The following is a 20,122-nucleotide window of genomic DNA, read 5'->3' on the forward strand; positions in this document are numbered from 1 at the left end:
GGAGGCCCAAAACAGCCTGTTGGACAGGAAGTGACTTTTTTGCTGTCCCCAGCCTCCAGAGACTCCGACGCATGCATGCCGGAGCTGAGCTGGCATGCCAGGCGACATGGTTCTGCGTGCCGCCTGTGGCACGCGTGCCATAGGTTCGCCATCACGGTTCTATTCTATTCAACCTGTGGAGTCCTTGGTGCTCTCTGAGTTTGGTGGGTTTCTTGCAGACCTTTAATTACCAAACTAGGTAACATCATCAGTGCTAGAAGGGAGTGAGATTTGCTTTCTGTTTTTATCTACAATGGCTTTCCCTACCAGTGTTGGTGGAAGTATAGTTTATAACCAGAGAGCCAACCCCATTCTAAGGCAACGGATGGAAACTAATCAAGGGGAGAAGCAACCTAGAACTAAGGAGAAATTTCCTGACAGTGGGAACAATTAATCAGTGGAACAACTTGCCTCTAGAAGTTGTGAATGCTCCAACACTGGAAGTTTTTAAGAAGAGATTGGACAACCATTTGTCTCTGGAATGATATAGGATCTTCTGCATGAGGAAAGGGGTTGGATTAGAAGACCTTCAAACTTTCTTATTCTGTTTTATCTTTTGGTCTGGAAAGTTGGAAGACAGTCTAGGCGAGACTTCTCTGAGCCAAATCAAGCTGGAGGCTCTGAGCTTTGACTCAAGGCTGATTGTAATTCTCCACTTGGGAGAGTCTGATTCATCCCCATCAAACTATCATAGATATGACTTGGGATGCTTTCTCTGTTTCCTCGCTTCTACGGCCATGTCAAGAGGGGCACTGTTAAATATCTAAAAGTGATCCTGGGGCCATCCCTCTTCCTTGTATCCATGCCTGCCTCTTGCAAAACCCAAATGGGGTTTTGCATAAGTATCTTTCTTTCTCTTTTTATTTCAAAGTCACCTCCCATCAAACGGAAGATTTCCAATATCAGAGTAGAGTAGAGTAGAGTAGAGTAGAGTAGAGTAGAGTAGAGTAGAGTAGAGTAGAATAGAATAGAATAGAATAGAATAGAATAGAATAGAATAGAATAGAATAGAATAGAATAGAATAGAATAGAATAGAATAGAATAGAATAGAATTCTTTATTGGCCAAGTGTGATTGGACACACAAGGAATTCGTCTTTGGTGCAAATGCTCTCAGTGTACCTAAAATGACAAAATACATTCGTCAAGAATCATAAGGTACAACACTTAATGATAGTCATAGGGAACAAATAAGCAATCAAATCATACTGGGAAACAATCAGTATAAATCATAAGGATTCAAGGAACAAAGTTACAGTGATGCAGTCATAAGTGGGAGAAAGGTGATAGGAACGATGAGAAGATTAATAGTAATGTAGACTTAGTGAATAATTTGACAGTGTTGAGGGAATTATTTGTTTAGCAGTGATGGCATTTGGGAAAAAACTGTCTTTGTGTCTAATTGTTCTGGTGTGCAGTGCTCTATAGCTTCGTTTTGAGGGTAGGAGTTGAAACAGTTTATGTCCAGGATGCGAGGGGTCTGTAGATATTTTCACAGCCCTCTTTTTGACCCGTGCGGTATACAGGTCCTCAATGGAAGGCAGATTGGTAGCCATTGTTTTTTCTGTAGTTCTAATTATCCTCTAAAGTCTGTGTCTCTCTTGTTGGGTTGCAGAACCAAACCAGACAGTTATAGAGGTGCAGAAGACAGACTCAATAATTCCTCTGTAGAACTGTATGAGCAGCTCCTTGGGTAGTTTGAGCTTCTTGAGAAAGAACATTCTTTGTTGTGCTATTTTGATGACATTTTTGATGTTAGGTGTCCATTTTAGGTCTTGAGATATGGTAGAACCTAGAAATTTGAAGGTCTCTACTGTTGATACTGTGTTGTCTAGTATTGCAAGAGGTCGAAGTATGGAAGGGTTTCTCTTAAAGTCTACCACCATTTCTACGGTTATGCGTACAGAATTCAGTAATCTCAAGATATGTTTTTTGTTTAACCATCATTATTATTTGCTTTTTGTTTATAAGCACTGACCCTTGTAAGGTATTTGGTAGAGCAAAAGCCAAGGTTTACACAGCAAAGCAAGCTGTCTTTTTTCCAGAAACTGCAAATGTTTTGGTTCCAAGAAAATAAATTTCCTGGCAGTTCACAGCGCTTCATCGCTGGGTGTCCTACAAACCAGCAAGAACTTGGTATTTCTGTTTGAAGACAGGCCTCATTCTGAGTGCTTTGGAGAACCCTTTCTTCAGTCTTCCTGAATGGCCTAGAAAAAAAATAACACCGCAATCTGTCTCAAGGGAATCGGACAAAACGTGCGCCACACACAGAAAAATGTTCCAACGTTAACAAGCGTCTTGTAAAAATCCAGACCGAGAGAAGCAGGACGGAGACTTCCTTCTCACCCAGATTATTAGCGAACGGAGACATCATTGTTAAATCACCCAGGCGGGCGATCTGGCAAGGCTTCACCATCTGTGCCTCTTTTTTTCCCCCTATCATGACATCTCCGTCTGAAAAGTTCATGCTCTCCGCTCAAGCACATGGTGAATTTTGTTGCCCCGCCACCTTGGAAGGACTCCCTCTGTTTCTCGAAAAGCCATCTGGGAGGGATTGCAACACAGAACTGAAGTCAAACTTGGAAACCAAGTTTGGTTTCCAGCCAGAAGATACCACAGGGAAGGAGACGGGGTGAGGGGGGTGGAGAGGGGAAATATGACTAGCTACGTCCTTGGCACTGAGAAAAGAGACGTGGCTTGTGAAGGCCAGGAGATCTGGAGATGTAGCAAAGGGAAGGGAAATGACACATCCCCGGGACAATTTAGCCAACCTACAGATAAGGAAGTGGGTGAACAGGGAACTCCGACTAGTCATCTCACAATGTCAGGCATGACAGGGCAGGTCAACACGTAAGCCAATGTATTGCTAAACAGTCTAGGAATCTTCTCAACGAAAACTTAGCACTTGCTTGGAGTTAAATCAGGGTCAACAGAATTCAATGGTTCTCCTTAATTCTAGGTTGGATCTCTCTGTATTAAGCTTCTACCCACTACTTCTTGTCCTGCCTTCAGGTGCTTTGAAGAATAAGTTGTCCCATCTTTTTTCTGGAAAAAACAAAAAGCGAGGTTCTACATTTAGGCAAGAAAAACAAAATGCACAGGTACAGTATAGGTGGTACCTTGCTCAATAGTAGTAACTGTGAGAGGGATCTTGGAATCTTAGTGGACAACCATTTAAGTATGAGCCTGCAGTGTGCAGCAGCTGTTTAAAAAGCCAACACAGTTCTAGGCTGCATAAACAGAGGGGATAGAATCAAGATCACGTGAAGTGTTAATGCAACTTTATAAGGCCTTGGTAAGGCTACACTTGGAATACTGCATTCACTTTTGGTCGCCACGATGTAAAAACAAGATGTGGAGACTCTAGAAAGAGTGCAGAGAAGAGCAACAAAGATGATTAGGGGACAGGAGGCTAAAACATATGAAGAACGGTTGCAGGAACTGGGTATGTCTAGTTTAATGAAAAGAAGGACCAGGGGAGACATGATAGCAGTCTTCCAATATCTCAGGGGCTGCCACAAAGAAGAGGGAGTCAAGCTATTCTCCAAAGCACCTGAGGGCAGGATAAGAAACAACGGGTGGAAACTAATCAAGGAGAGAAGCAACCTAGAACTAAGGAGAAATTTCCTGATGGTTAGAACAATTAATCAGTGGAACAACTGGCCTCCAGAAGTTGTGAATGCTCCAACACTGGAGGTTTTTAAGAAGATGTTGGATAACCATTTATTTATTTATTTATTATTTTTTTAATTTGATTTATATGCCGCCCTTCTCCGGAGACTCAGGGCGGCTTACAATGTGCTCAGCAATAGCCTTCATCCTTTTGTATATTTATACAAAGTCAGCTTATTGCCCCCACAACTGGGACCTCAATTTACCTACCTTAGAAAGGATGGAAGGCTGAGTCAACCTTGAGGCTTGGCGAGATTCGAACCTGCAGTAATTGCAGGCAGCTGGTCTTAATAATCAGCTTAATAACAGGGTGCCTTAGACCACTGTACTACCAAGGCTACCAATTTGTCTGAAGTTGTGTAGGGTTTCCTGCCTAAGCAGGGGGTTGGACTAGAAGACCTCCAAGGTCCCTTCCAACTCTGTTATTCTATTCTATTCTATTCTATTCTATTCTATTCTATTCTATTCTATTCTATTCTATTATTTGTGGCTACGTAGGGATTCTAGGCTAGTCCCTCTTTTAACTCCACCCCCCAGGTTCTGCCATTCCTTCTTCTATACACACAACCCTCTTGGCTCTTAATATGCCATCTTCAGGCCCTAAATCCTCTCCCTCCCCTCCCTCTCTTGTATTCCCCGAACATCTTAGTTATAGCATCTGGAACCGATCCAAATTTGCTCCTGATGGAACAGCTTTAATTGGACCGGAGGAGAAAAGTATTAAATGCCTGAATGGCGAGCAATCATGCAAACTGCGGTTGAGCTGAATTAGTTTTAAATGGCATGGAAACGAAACCCAAATGTAGGTTTGTCCTGGCCACACCTTACTGCTTTTTTTTTTCAAGTGTGCCTCTATTTTAAGCTAGGGGGGATGTGAGAGGTAATGGCAGGAACAGAAGATAAGGCCAACATTGGGTGTGAGTAATGGCACGGAGGATGGTGGTGAGTTATGTGGCCCTTTCACTAACTACATCATCCATAATGAGTGATGAGGATGTTGATAGTCTAGTAGATCATAGCCTAATGATCTACCTGCCCCTCTTCTACCAGCAATAAAGTCTGGAACCAAGCCTTCTAACATGCACTAAGGATGGTGGTGCTCCAAGATGGACAGTCACTGTCTGCACCATTCATAATGAATGATGAAGATGTTGATAGTCTAGCACAGGGGTGTCAAACTCAAGGCCCATGGGCCAGATCCAGGTGCTTAGATCTGGCCTGTGAAGCCATCCTGGAAACAGTGAAGGACCGGCCTGCAGTGTCCTCCCAGACTCCATTTTTGGCTGTAATAGCGAAAACTGAGCTCGCAGCTCCCCTTCCCACCCGGGCTGATTTTATACAAGTCATTGTCAGATTCTCTTCTCTGCTTGATAGATTATTACGATGACAGAATAACAGAGTGGGAAGGGACCTTGGAGGTCTTCTAGTCCAACCCCCCTTCCCTTAAGCAGGAAACCCTATACCATTTCCGACAAATGGTTGTCCTATCTTTTCGTAGAAAGCTTCAGTGTTGGAGCATCCAGAACTTCTGAAAGCAAGCTGTTCCACTGATTAATTGTTCTCACTGTCAGGAATTTTTTCCTTAGTTCTAGGTTGCTTCTCTCCTTGATGAGTTTCCATCCATTGCTTCTTGTCCTGCCATCAAGTGCTTTGGAGAATAGCTTGACTCCCTCTTCTTTGTGGCAGCCCCTGAGATATCGGAAGACTGCTATCATGTCTCCCCTAGTCCTTCTTTTCATTAAACTAGACATATTCAGTTCCTGCAACCGTTCTTCATATGTTTTATCCTCCAGTCCCTTAACCATTTTACAATGATGATGATGATTTGATGTAACTGTCAGCCCCGAAGTTTCTCCATCACAGCTTTTCCTTTCCATTTCTTTCGTCTCTGGGGTCCTCCACAGAGCAAGGGACGTGACCCCAAAATGCCCTTCTGCTGTCTACAGCCACTCTGGCTGGACAGTTGCCTCGATTTCTCTCTTCCTTCATTCCACACACTTTCCTGGAGAGCATGTGGGGATGAGAAAAATACCCACCCACCCACCCATAAAAATGCAGCCCAGCAAAGAGTGGCAGGCAGGCAATGAACTTGTCAGTCTGCGGTTTCTCAAAAAATAAAAAAATTAAATTAAAAAAGAAAAAACAAGCCTGAGTCATTTCCTCTGGTGGGGCTAGAAAAGGATCTCCTTGGAACCACAGCTGCTGTGAAATTTTCCCCGGTCTCTTGGTAAGCCTGTACAGAGAAATACATTGGGCACACAAGGCATTATGTTTGAGATTGATTCATTTTGAAGCTGGCTCTCCCAAGCTTTTCTTTTGTTGGCTTTCCCATCCCCCAGTTTTACGCTGGAGCCAAGACCTTAAGGGTGGAACTCATGTTTTGTGGGTAGATGCGCTCAGGTTTGAGCCCCTGCCGTTCTCTGGTTACAAGGAAATCAGGTAGTAGAGCCAAGAAAAGAATGTGCTGCAGGCCCTGGAGAGAAGGGGGGAAAAGTTGGAGAAGGGGAGAAATTTTAGAGAGAACCTACTGTCTGTACTTAGAATCATGGAATCATAGTTGTCCCAAAGGTGCTTTTTCAAGATTGGACTTTCTGGTTTTTCTTTAGCGAAGATGCTTCGCTTCTCATCCAAGAAGCTTCTTCAGCTCTGTTTTGGAGCTGTGCTGATGTTTTCTGAAGCAGCTTCTTGGATGAGAAGCAAAACTTCTTCAAAGAAAACCAGGAAAGTCCAGTTGCCTCTTGAAACTGGGACAAACCATGACCTGGATGGATGACTGAGAATAGAATAGCATAGAATAGAATGGAATGGAATGGAATGGAATGGAACGGGAGGGGAGGGGAGGGCAGGGGAGGGGAGGGGAGGGGAGAGGAGAGGAGGAGAGAAGTGAAGAGGAGAGGAGAGAAGAGTAGAGTAGAGAAGAGAGAAGAGAAGAGAAGAGAGGAGAGGAGAGGAGAGGAGAGGAGAGGAGAGGAGAAGAGAAGAGAAGAGAAGAGAAGAGAAGAGAAGAGAAGAGAAGAGAAGAGAAGAGAAGAGAAGAGAAGAGAAGAGAAGAGAAGAGAAGAGAAGAGAAGAGAAGAGAAGAGAAGAGAAGAGAAGAATTCTTTATTGGCCAAGTGTGATTGGACACACAAGGAATTTGTCTTTGGTGCATACGCTCTCATTATACACAAAATACAAGATGCATTCATCAAGAATCATAGAATAGAATTAGAATTAGAATTAGAATTAGAATTAGAATAGAATAGAATAGAATAGAATAGAATAGAATAGAATAGAATAGAATAGAATAGAATAGAATAGAATAGAATAGAATAGAATTCTTTATTGGCCAAGTGTGATTGGACACACAAGGAATTTGTCTTTGGTCAAGAATCCTAAGGTACAACACTTAATGATAGTCATAGGGTACAAATAAGCAATCAAATCATACCCTATTAGCCTATTTCCAGGAATGTCTGCTTCAGCATGAAAATATTAATCTCTCTTTAAGGACTGGACTTCAATCTTCCATCCATTGTCCTGGCTCCTTAATCTTCATCTGTGAACATCAAATCGGGAGGTAGGCAGAGAAATTCTATATCAGAGTATTTCTGAGTAGCTGTGCCAAGCTACTGTTATGGACCCAGAGGAACGACAGCTTTATTTTGGAATGTAAAATCAAATAATCTTCAGGTTGCTCAAGACTGCGTGGCTTGAGTCACTGGAAGAGAATGTTAAAGCAAGTAAGAAATTGAAGCCACGGACATTATGACAACATTCTCTTCTTGTTACAAAACAGACAGAACATTGTTTCATATGAACAATTGCTTACATAGAATAGAGTAGAGTAGAGTAGAGTAGGGTAGGGTAGGGTAGAACAGAACAGAACAGAACAGAACAGAACAGAACAGAATAGAATTCTTTATTGGCCAAGTGTGATTGGACACACAAGGAATTTGTCTTTGGTGCATATGCTCTCAGTGTACATAAAAAGACAAGATGCATTCATCAAGAATCATAGAATAGAATTAGAATAGAATAGAATAGAATAGAATAGAATAGAATAGAATAGAATAGAATAGAATAGAATAGAATAGAATAGAATAGAATAGAATAGAATAGAATAGAATAGAATAGAATTCTTTATTGGCCAAGTGTGATTGGACACACAAGGAATTTGTCTTTGGTGCATATGCTCTCGGTGTACATAAAAAGACAAGATACATTTGTCAAGAATCATAAGGTACAACACTTAATGATAGTCATAGGGTACAAATAAGCAATCAAATCCTATTAGAAAACAGTCAATATAAATCGTAAGGAAAAGTCCCCAAGTCTTAAAGCTTGAAAGACCCCTGGTCTAGAACACAATAAGTGAAACCTTGTGCACTAGGCAGCTTGTTAGAAAGAGTCAGCTGATCTTTGTCAAGCCTTCCTCCCCAAGTCATTTATTTACCTTTCTCCCAATTGCTCCAATCTTAGCTTTTCACCAGGCATGGTGGAAATTGAAGCTCTTGTTACTCAGCTTATGTTCTTTGCTCGGGATTTAAATGCCTTCCTTGAAACAATCCTATGCCACACAGGTACGCACAAAGTGCTGATTTGCGGTCCAAAGTAGTGAGGTGCCAAGGCAGAGCTGGGGATTCGTTCAGGAAGGCTTGAGGCTGTCTGCATCAGAGTGTCTGAAGTGAAGTCTAGGTCAATTCCCACCCGCTCTACTCTTCCCCCCATCCCATAAACCCCTGGCAGTCTTTCAGCCGTCTTCCTTTCCCGGCGAATACTTAAGAGAAACATTCCCCTCCCTTCCTCTGTTGAATTATATTCTGTTTCCCCTCTCTTCTAATTTGTAGAGCTGAAACACCAGCTTGGAGTCTGTTGGGGCAAGTCCTGCCCTGAGATCTTCTGAGCCCGTAATTGTAGAGTATTAGTGACAAAGCATCTCCATTAAGAAGCGATACACTCTGGTGGATGGCCTAACCACAGACTTTAATGCCCTGGAAGCAGGGGTGGGCTGCTGGGGGTTCGCAGGGGTTCGAGAGAACCTCTAGCTAAAATCTGTGCAGTTCAGAGAACCCCCAAATCACACTCATGACCGGCCCCACCCATCCTGCCCCACCCCTCCCAGGAGTCCCCATGTGGCCCATTTTGAATTCAGGTAAGTGCAGGGCATGCACAGAGCTTGGGGAGGGCAAAAACCGGGCCTACCAGAAGTTCAGGAAACAGGCCTATTTCCAGCCTCCAGAGGGCCTCCAGAGGGCCTCCAGAGCCTGGGGAGGCCGTTTTCACCCTCCCGGAGGCTCAAGAAAAGCCTCCGGAGCCCGGGGAGGGCAAAAATGTCCTCTCCACCATGGTGCAGGTGGCCGACAAGGCCACGCCCACCATGGCCACGGCCACCTAGCAACCAGGCAGAAAACCCCTTGCTAAAATTTTTGAAGTCCACCCCTGCCTGGAAGGGTTGGTGAAGGTTCATCAGATGCATTTCTTTGAAGAGGACAAATAGGTCCATCAAAATAGCACAAGACATACATCATCTATTTTCAGGGAGATCTCCAGAATTTTACTCTTTTAGTTTGTTCATTTAAATTTATTGGCTGCTCAACTCCTGTAGACTCTGGATGAGAGTTGTAGAGAGTGCCATTTCCCGTTTCCGTTTTCACAGTTACAGAGAAAACGAAGCCACTGGAATCCATAAATAAAGCTTCTTGGAGTTATTGCTAATATTCTGACAGGACCTAAGGATTTATTGTTCCTGGAAGTAAGACGGGAAGAGACATTCCAGAAGATTCCACAAGACAAGTCTCTGAGAATGAATCCTTCGGATTTGCCCCAACCTCCTTTTAAGAAGACTCTCATGGCTTTTTCCTCATTTTCTTTGGCTTCTCTCTTGTAATATCACCACTGACGATTTTTAAAAAGTGGGACCAGGACCTTGGAGAAGCTGCTTCAAATCTCTGGAGATCAGGGGCAGCGAAACTATTTTCACTGCAGAAATAAATGAGTGAGATGACATTGATAGGTGAGAGACAAAGATAAAGAGACATAGTGATAGAGAGGGAGACAGACAGAAAGACAGACAGATAGACAGGCGGGGGATGGGATGGGATGGATGGATGGATAGAGAGAGATAAAGATACACATATTGATATAGTCAACATTCAGATAGGCATACACAAAAGAGATGAATATTGGAAAAAATGGGAAGATTAAGAAATATTATAATGATGATTTTGATTATGTATAAGATGTGACCCGGCCAACACTCTGTTCATAAAATATGTATGATGAAAGAATTTTTTTAAATTAAACTTGTCTTTAAAAAAAAACATTCAGATAGGCAGACAGATAGGCACATATACCCCCACACACATTCACAAACATACACATACACACACCCACAGAGGCCGAGAGGCCGAGAAATGAAATTGATATAAATAGAAATAAATGAAAGGGATAATAGAAAAAGATGGATGATAGACAGAGATGAGAGTGATAGATGAGAGAGATTAGATAGATAGATAGATAGATAGATAGATAGATAGATAGATAGATAGACAGACAGACAGACAGACAGACAGACAGACAGACAGACAGACAGACAGACAGACAGACACAGTCAGAGACATAAATACACGAAAGAAATTAGATAGATTGATAGACAGATGGATTATATATGTGTATGTATATGTACCATATATATATACATATATACACACATACACAAACATACACACACATACATAGAGGCAGAGAGAGACAGAGAGAGAAATGAAATCGATATAAATAGAAATAAATGAAAGGGATAATAGAGAAAGATGGATGATAGACAGAGATGAGAGTGATAGATGAGAGAGATTAGATAGATAGATAGATAGATAGATAGATAGATAGATAGATAGATAGATAGATAGATAGATAGATAAGATAGACAGACAGACAGACAGACAGACAGACAGACAGAAAGACAGACAGTGACATAAATAAATGAAATAAATTAGAAAGATTGATAGACAGATGGATTATATACTGTATACTGTATGTATGTATATGTACCATATATATACATATACATACAAACACACACACACAAAGAGAGAAAATAGATTTTGCGGATGCTTTTCTCTAACATAAAACATTTTTGCGCATTTCTAAATCAACTTGCCTCTTCGTGCAGGCTTTTCCTTCCTACCAGGAGAAAAGGGTGGGAGCTAGCCAAGTTGTTGCACAACATTCTGAAAAACCCAGAGTTTTCAGGATGGCCATTTTTTCATTGCAGCATCTGTATGAAAAATGCAAAATTCAACAAGTTTGAATTGAGATGTAAACTAAAACAAGATACCCCACCCCCCCCGGTCTCAAGTATCGGCACTGAGGCACCGAGGCTCACTTGTTGTTTCTGCACTCGGAGCCAAAAATAGATTTTCAGACTCCTAATGCATTTTCTGTGCCAAAGCCAGAAGCGTTATCTACTCAAGACACTCCAAGCAGCCCTATTGCAAGCTTTTTATATTCCCTTCCTAAAAACCGAGGCCGCATTGGGTGGAAGACTTCTGTATGATGCCCCAATAATATCTAAAAATAGACAAAACTGTCTTAAACCTAACAGATCAATTATGACTTCTCCTCCCCCACTCCCGCCAGCTAGCCACTAAAGCATAAAGGGTACTCGGTAGTAAGAAAAATGCTGGACTTCAAAACGTTTAACCTTGGTTTAATTCATGGATCAGCAACCTGCGGCTCTGGAGCCGCATGTGGCTCTTTCATCCCTCTGCTGCGGCTCCGTTGCTCAAAATAGGCATCATAACCGCGAATGTGCGACACCCGCCAGCACGTGATTTATTGAGCTTTTCGACCCCCAATAGGCCAACCATGGATAAATCCAAGAAAAGAAAAGTTTCAGAAGAAAACAGAATGTTTAATTCAACTACATATGCTAGTTTTGTGGCCGCTCAAGAAATAGTCAGGCACGGGAAGGGTTTTGTGGCTCCCGGTGTTTTCTTTTCTGTGGGAAAGAGATCCAAATGGCTCTTTGAGTGTTTAAGGTTGCAGACCCCTGGTTTAATTGAACTGCTGTGGCTGAAAAGCCAACGCAAGCACGTCTTGAGATTCTGTAATTTCCGTAACTGAAGAAAAGCCATAAAATGCTCACAAGATCCAGGGAGAGCTATCAAAGCTGCTGCTGCAGCTGAGTTTCAAGGAGCAAAAATGTCCTCAGCTCACAGTTCGTGGCAGCTCCTTTGGCAAGGAAAATAGGATGGTTTAAGTGCATTGTTGGCAAACTGCGGCCTCCCGAACAGTTTTGCTTCGGTGCAAAAGAGCAAGTGCAACCTCAGAAGAAGGTGGAGTTACTGCTTCTCCTACCTTGCCCTGCGATTCATGTTCCTCGACCACTCTGTTCACCACAGGTGAAGACAAACAGGGCCACCATCTAGGACAGGGGTGGGGAACGATGGCCCCTTTATGACTTGTGGACTTCAACATGGCTGGCTCAGGAATTCTGGGAGTTTGAAGTCCACAGGTCATAAAAGGGCCATCATTCCCTAACCCTGATGTAGGAGACGAGGAGGCTGAGAGGGAAGGCAGGGTTAAATGTGACATCAGTTTAGAGTCATTACACAGCCAAGAAAGCCATGTCCAGCCCTCCCATGAATTCTGTTCACCCTAATCCAATTCAACTTGGATCACTAGTTGATCAGATTCTTGTGCGTTTTTGTTGTTGTTCAGTCTGAGTCATGTCAGACTTTTCGCGACCCCCATGGACCATAGCTTGCCAGGCTCCCCTGTCTTCCACCATCTGCCCAAATTCATGCTCATTGCGTCGATGACACTATCTAACCATCTCGTCCTCTGCCTTCCTCTTCTCCTTTTGCCTTCCATCTTTCCCAACATCACCGTCTTTTCCAATGAGTCCTTATTTTTCAAGAGGCAACTGGACTTTCTAGTTTTTCTTTGAACATGTTTTGTTTCTCATCCAAGAAGCTTCTTCAGAAGCTTCAGAAGAAGATTATTGGATGAGAAGCGAAACATCTTCAAAGAAAAACCAGAAAGTCCAGTTGCCTCTTGAAAAAAGCACCTTTGGGACAACCATGACCTGGATGACAGCATCTCCATGGACATTTTTGACGAGTCCTCTCTTCTCATTTAGTGGTCAAAATATTTGAGCTTCAGTTTCAGCATCTGTCCTTCCAAAGGACAGTTGATTTCCTTTAGGGTTGACTGATTGGATCTCCTGGCAGTCCAAGGGATTCTCAAGAGTCTTTTCCAGCACCATTTTTTATATAGGTAGCAATAATAAACTCTTCAGTGCTTTGAACTCGGAGAGTATTCTTGATTCTTTGTGCCTGACACACTACACCCAATTCAGTTGATTTGGAATACCCTGAACATGAAGCTGGAGGTTACAGGCTGCCTATAAGAGTTTATACAAGTAGTTCTCAACTTAGGATCGGTTGTTTAGTGATCACTCAAAGTTATGACGGAACCCCCAAAAGGGACTTACAATTGAGATTCAAAGTTCTGATGACCGCCCTCTCTCCAGTGGTCATGAAATCACATCTTGGACATAAATTGTTTCAACTTCTATCCTCTAAATGATGCTATAGAGCACTGCACACCAGAACAACAAGACACAAGGACAGTTTTTTCCCAAACGCCATCACTCTGCTAAACAACTAATTCCCACAACACTGTCAAATTAACTACTAAGACTGTATTACTCTTCTTCTTCTCATCCTTACTAGTAGCTTTCTCTTCCCACTTATGGCTATATCCATGTTGCTTGTATCTTTACAACTTATATTGTTTTTATTGTCTCCTAGTATGATTTGATTGCTTATTAGTATCCTATGACTATCACTAAGTGTTGTATCTTATGATTCTTGACGAATATATTTTATTTTTTCTTTATGTACACTGAGAGCTTATGCACCAAAAACAAATTCCTTGTGTGTCCAATCACACTTGGCCAATAAAGAATTCTAGTCTAGTCTATTGCATCCAGTTTTGGTTGCCATGATGTAAAAAAGATGTTGAGACTCTAGAAAGAGTGCAGAGATGAGCAACCAAGAGGATTAGGGGATTGAAGGCTAAAATATATGAAGAACGTTTGCAGGAATTGGATATGTCTAGTTTAATGAAAAGAAGGACTAGGGGAGACATGATAGCAGTCTTCCAATATCTCAGGGGTTGCCACAAAGAGGAGGGAGTCAAGCTATTCTCCAAAGCACCTGAGGGCAGGACAAGAAGCAATGGGTGGAAACTAATCAAGGAGAGAAGCAACTTAGAACTAAGGAGAAATTTCTAATTAATCAGTGGAACAACTTACCTCCAGAAGTTGTGAATGCTCCAACACTGGAAGTTTTGAAGAAGATATTGGACAACCATTTGTCTGAAGTGGTGTAAGGTTTCCTGCCTAAGCAGGGGGTTGGATTAGAAGACCTCTAAGGTTCCTTCCAACTCTGTTATTCTAAATTCTATTCTGGGCACTCGGCAACTAGCCTGCATTTACACCTATTTGCAATGTCACACAGTCATCTGAGCGCAATGTACCATGGGTTTTGTTTTTTGGCCAGAAACCATCATTTACTTCCCGTTACTGGCAGAAAAAAACCACCCCAACCTATTGCGGACGATACATTTGCTTACCAACCGAGGCCTTCATTGAACGATGACAGATGCCCTCGCTTAATGGATTAAGAATAAGGGCCTAGATTAGATCGGCAAGACTTTTCTTATCTCTCCGGGCACCTTTGAAGAACAGAGTGGCGTTTTAGTAACGCTGTTGGCCCTGTGCATGTTTTGCCCTCTAACTCTCCCACCCAAGCTCTGGATCAAGAGTCCCGGAAGTCTACCTCTTGCTGACATGCCTTTCTAACGGGGGATGTGGGTTTGGCAATGTTTTCTCTTGACGGGGAAAAAAATTTCAGGGATTTTTCCACTACAGGGTTTTTTTTCTTCTTCTCCATGGTCATTTTCCATTTCTAAAAAATGTATCAGTTCATAAAGCTAATTGCTAACATAACCCCCTGGATACCCATTCCACATCGGTCCATTGGAGCAGCTTGTTTTTGAATGACTGTTTCCAAGTTATTACTGCTAGGAAGCGTCTCTCCATGCGTGTTAGTTTCCATGCGTATATTCCACACTCTTCTTCATTTCCCCCTTTGGAATTTAAGCAATGAAAGCAAAGCGGAGGTGTTTTATTTGCAAGCGGTTTAAATAATTAATTTAATTAATTAATTAATTAATTTAATAATTTATTAATTATTAATAATTAAAATTAATAATTAATTTAAATATATAATGAAATAATTCGAAGAGAAGCTTTTAATTCTGTTAGAATGGATAGAGCTGTAATGCCGAACCTATGGCACGCGTGCCACAGGTGGCACGTGGAGCCATATCTGTGGGCACGCGAGCTTTGCCCTAGCTCAGCTCCAGTGCGCATGCGCGTGCCAGCCACCTGATTTTCTAGCCTTCCGGGCCCACCGGAAGTCAGGGAATGGGCTGTTTCCTGTCTCCGGCGGGATGGGAAAGGCTGTTTTCGCCCTTCCCAGGCTCTAAAAAAGCCTCTGGAGCCTGGGGAGGGCGAAAAACGGGTTTACCGGGCCCACCGTGCCATTGTGTGCCAAAAGTGGGGGGGAGTGGGGGGGTTGCACGTGCATGCGCGGGGGGCAGGGTGCATTGAATTATGGGTGTGGGCACACGCGCATGTGACCCCCCCCCCGCACTCACCTCACTTTTGGCACGCGACGGCAAAAAGGTTAGCCATCACTGGGATAGAGCATTAATAGCAATTTATTGAGCTTCTTCTCTGGCAAGAATTTGGTCTGTTTTAGATGCTTTTCCACTCCATTAAACATAGTCTATTCTCCTCCTGGTTTTAAACTTTGTTTCGCCTCGCAACGGGCGAGCTGCGGTTCTTGCTCCAGCTCCTGCAAATGCGAGTAGATAAATAGGTACCACTTTGGTGGGAAAGTGACAGCATTCTGTGTGCCTCGGCGTGTAGTCATATTGACCACACAGAAATATCTTCAGACAATGCTGGCTCCCTTAGCCAAGAATCAGAGATGAACACGGTGCCTCAGAGTCAGATAAGACAGGGAAATTTTTACCTTTTTAAAAAAAACTAAAAGTAATAAACATCTGAAATTAATTACACTCAATTCAGATTTTTCCAGTCCAAATTTCCCCCAAAAAATTCATGCCACTGTTGGGGGGTATCTGTAGTGTATGATAAAAAAGTGAAATGGTGACAATCCACACATGAAAAGTGGGGAGAAATGTGTGTCTGTGACCATATCAAGAAGTCAACACATAGCATTATTAGTTTATTAATCACTATCAATGAATAAATTGATTAGGACCAAGTAGGAAGGATTGACTCAATGTCACCCAATTGGCTTCCAATACTCAAGGCCAGATTAGAACCTGCGTCCTTAACCGTTAAAATGTATTGCAGTATTTCTCAACCTTGACAAGATAAAAGAGGTGAATTTCAGCTTCCAGAATCCCCTAGCCAACCTGGCTGGCTGGGGAATCCTGGGAACTGAATGTCTATGGAGATTCTCAGTCATCCAGGTCATGGTTCTCTCAAAGATGCTTTCTCGAAAGAACTGAAGAAGCTTCTTGGGACAATCTGGGAACTCGCATGCCCATCACCAGGTTTGAGAAACATTTCCATACTTACTCTCATTTCATAAACGAACTCGGTAAAATAAAGTTAGTTCATCCCATTCTCACCAACTGAGAGGTTTCATCCAGGGAGGGGCTCATGGGGGTTCGCAGGGGTTTGGGAGAACCTCTAGCTAAGATTCTGTGCAGTTCGGAGAACCCCCAAATCCCATTCCTGGCTGGCCCCGCCCACCCCTCCCCTCCTTTCCCCTCCCAGGAGTCCCCAAGTGGCCCATTTTGGATGCAGGTAAGTGCAGGGCATACATGGAGGCTCAGGGAGGGCGAAGAATGGGCCTACCGGAAGTTTGGGAAGGCCAGAAATGGGCCCGTTTCTGGCCTCCAGAGGGCCTCTGAAGTCTGGGAGGCTATTTTTGCCCTCCGAGAGGCTTGAGGAAAGCCTCTGGAGCCCGGGGAGGGCAACCACCCCCACCCCCCGCTGTGGTGCAGGTGACCAACTAGCCACACCCACCCAGCAACCGGGCAGAGAACCCCTTGCTAAAATTTTTGAAGCCCACCCCTGGTTTAATCTATAACAGATTGGCTAAAGACAACATGGACTTTTGAAGAAATGTTTTTTAAAACAGTTGAATGAGAAGATTTTAAAAACATTCATATCAAATTGATTGCCCTTTGGCCATTTTAATATAAGTAACAAATGCAGGCGTATTAAGTTGAATCATTCATACATTCCGCCAAGATCTTCTCCATATTTCTATGATTTGTTATATTGGTTTATAATAGAATGTTTAGATAAGTGTTTCTGCGTAGTATTTTTTTAAAAAAAATAAAAACAAGACAGCAAAACTCTGGAGGCTTTACAACAGTTGAAATTATTGGATAAAACAGATAAGATCAGCATTAAAAGAGAATAGGAATCAGTAATAAAATTAGCAAACTGCCAGTAATAAATCAGTCAAGAATAAAAATGCACCCAAAACCGGCAAATACCACCTCTGGCTGGCCCCAGAGTGGGGTGGAATGGAGATTTTGCAGTATCCTCCCCCTGCCATGCCCCCCAAGCCACACCACGCCCCCCAAGCCACGCCCACAGAACTGGTAGTAAAAAAATTTGGATTTCACCACTCATCTCAGGATGAAAGTTTCCAAGTTAGTCTCTATCTCTCTGCTGTACCAATTTCTGGTTTTCATTACATGCTATCAAGTCATTTTGGACTCCTAGCAACCCGATCAGTAGATCTTCTCTGAGATAATCTGTCCCTAATCCAGGGGTGAAATCCAGCAGGTTCTGATAGGTTCTGGAGAACCAGTAGCGGAAATTTTGAGCAGTTCGGAGAACTGGCAAATACCACTTCTGACTGGCCCCAGAGTGGGGTGGGAATGGAGATTTTGCAATATCCTTCCCCTGAAGTGGGGTTTGAATGGAGATTTTGCAATATCCTTCCATTGCCATGTCCACCAAGCCACGCCCACAGAACTGGTAGTAAAAAAATTTGGATTTCACCACTGCCCTAACCTATTCTTTCAAGTCCTCCAATGGTGCACGTTGTGTTCCTCTACCTTACTACTAGTTGCCTTCTTCATCTCTCACCTTCTACCCTTCCTAGCACAGAACCTCTCAAGTCCCATTGGTGGTGGTCCTTAATGGAGGGAAAAAGGAAGAGTTACACTTAAAAGCCGTGAGCATCCCACCAACCCGTTTTGGCCCAGTGCCTGTTGGAAGATGGAGGTGGGAGAGGGGGAAGATTCATATCATGTTTTCCATCAGTGTGTAACAGTCAAACGCAATTCCCAAACCAAACAAAAACGCACGCTCACATGCACACCCTTCTACCCTCCCAAAGAGAGATGTTATCGCTCCCTTAATGTTCACCAGATGGGATTTTGCCTGAGCACCATGGCCCAAATCAAGAGGTCTTCCTGAAAACACAGAGAGAGAAACAAGCTTGCAGCTTCTAAATGGGGAACAGATGCAATGGGCCTTATCAGATCTTGGCCGGCGTTGGAAATGGACATGTTTCCGATGAGGGTATTTGAGGGATTCAGCTGGGATAACACATGGCAGCGGGTGGCGGAGTCCTCAGTTTGAGGTTGAGTTGTCCTTTAGTCACAACATGCTTTGAAGCTGGAGCCTTGCAGGAAGCTTTTTCCCTCTGGGAACAGAGTTGCTGTGTTTTTGGAGGAACTGATGGTCAAGCTAGACCATCTGTCCTCTTCTGGTGCCCTTGAAGGCACCTTAGAAGGGCTACCCAGCAGACTAAGACGAGGTGTTTTAACCATGAAGTAATAGACAAACATGGATTTTTCACCAGACACTAAGGTATAAACCATGAGTAGTTTGGTTCCTCGGCATGACGAGGCCAGTGGTGGGATTCAAATAATTTAACAACCGGTTCTCTGCCCTCATGATTTCTTCCAACAACCAGTTTGCCAAACTGCTCAGAAAGTTAACAACCGGTTCTCCCGAAGTGGTGCGAACTGGCTGAATCCCACCACTAGACGAGGCCAAGTAAAATCTAGCATAAGTGGGTATTTGAATAAAATCCTCAAATTCAGGGTTCTTTGCAGCCAAGAAATTAAAAGACGCTTGCTTCTGGGGAGGAAAGCTATGGCAAATCTAGACAGCGTACCAAAAAGCAGAGACATCACCCTGCCAACAAAAGTGCGTATAGTCAAGGCGATGGTTTTCCCAGTTGTAATGGATGGCTGTGAAAGTTGGACCATAAGGAAGGCTGAGCGCCAAAGAATGGAGGCCTTTGAACTCTGGTGCTGGAGAAGACTCCTGTGAGTCCCTTGGACTGCAAGGCGATCAAACCGGTCAGTCCTAGAGGAGATCAACCCTGACTGCTCTTTAGAAGGCCAGATCCTGAAGATGAAACTCAAATACTTTGGCCACCTGATGAGAAGGAAGGACTCCCTGGAAAAGAGCCTAATGCTGAGAACAGTGGAGGGCAAAAGGGGACGGCAAAGAAGGAGGTGGCTGGATGGAGTCTCTGAAGCAGTCGGCGTGAGCTTAAATTGTAAACCATGGTTTACAAGCCACAATTAGTTAGTTCTGTCTAACACACTAGAACTAAAACAAACAAGCCAGACAGACCTGGGTGGCTTAGGGAGACGTAGGGAACTCAGAACAAGTTCTTCAACTACGCTAAACATGCCTTCCACTTCTCTGCAATTTATGATAATTATTTCCAAATTTGCATCTCCGCGGCTAATCCAGCCTATATAAATCTCTTTCAACTTTGGGGGTGGTGTGCTTTCTTTCAAAGAGAAGGAATGTCCTTCCCGATGAGATCCGCTCCTCGGCATCTAATGTTGTTGGACGACAACGGAGAAATCACACCCTTTCGATATATTTACTGGGCTCCAGTAGAAATGTTAGTTCTACCTGCAGCGGGAACATGCCAAGAATCCTGATACGGCCATGTTTTATCTCCACACAATGAAGTATGTAATGCTAATGGCAATGTAACAAGCCATATTTCACAGCAAAGGGGGAATCGAGTGGGGGGGTTTTTTTGGGCCAAGACTTGTCCAGAATTGTTAATCAACCCCCGGAGTCTTAAGAGGCAGAAACCACCCTGGCTGCTCAGTTCTCAGATAATAAAAATGAGCCGAGCATTATAAATAAATGTAACCCTCCCTCTGAAATTCCCCCCATGACATAAACCAGGCCTCTTTTATTCCCCTATTTTTTTTTTTAACTTTTTGGCAAAGCTAAAAAATTCTCCATTGGAAGGAAACCTACCCTTCATCTTTCTTTTTTTTCTTTTTCCCTCCTTCCCAGAGCCGTAATTCTTTCGTTT

General features: G+C 43.2%; 1 protein-coding gene and 1 long non-coding RNA gene across 3 annotated transcripts in view; one reads left to right on the forward strand and one right to left on the reverse strand.

Annotated features, from left to right (window-relative positions):
• Window positions 1-20,122, forward strand: part of NTN3 (netrin 3) — a 128,645-nt gene that overhangs the window by 67,246 nt on the left and 41,277 nt on the right. The window lies entirely within an intron of this gene.
• LOC148112102 (uncharacterized) lies at window positions 1,080-8,492 on the reverse strand. The gene is made up of 3 exons (XR_015729861.1): window positions 8,146-8,492; window positions 7,141-7,410; window positions 1,080-3,083 (listed from the first exon to the last, which is right to left on the reverse strand). It is a non-coding gene; the product is annotated as an uncharacterized LOC148112102 (long non-coding RNA).

This window comes from Pantherophis guttatus, chromosome 14, assembly GCF_059756535.1.
Source record: "Pantherophis guttatus breed Tessera chromosome 14, ASM5975653v1, whole genome shotgun sequence".
Classification (NCBI taxonomy): domain Eukaryota; kingdom Metazoa; phylum Chordata; class Lepidosauria; order Squamata; family Colubridae; genus Pantherophis; species Pantherophis guttatus.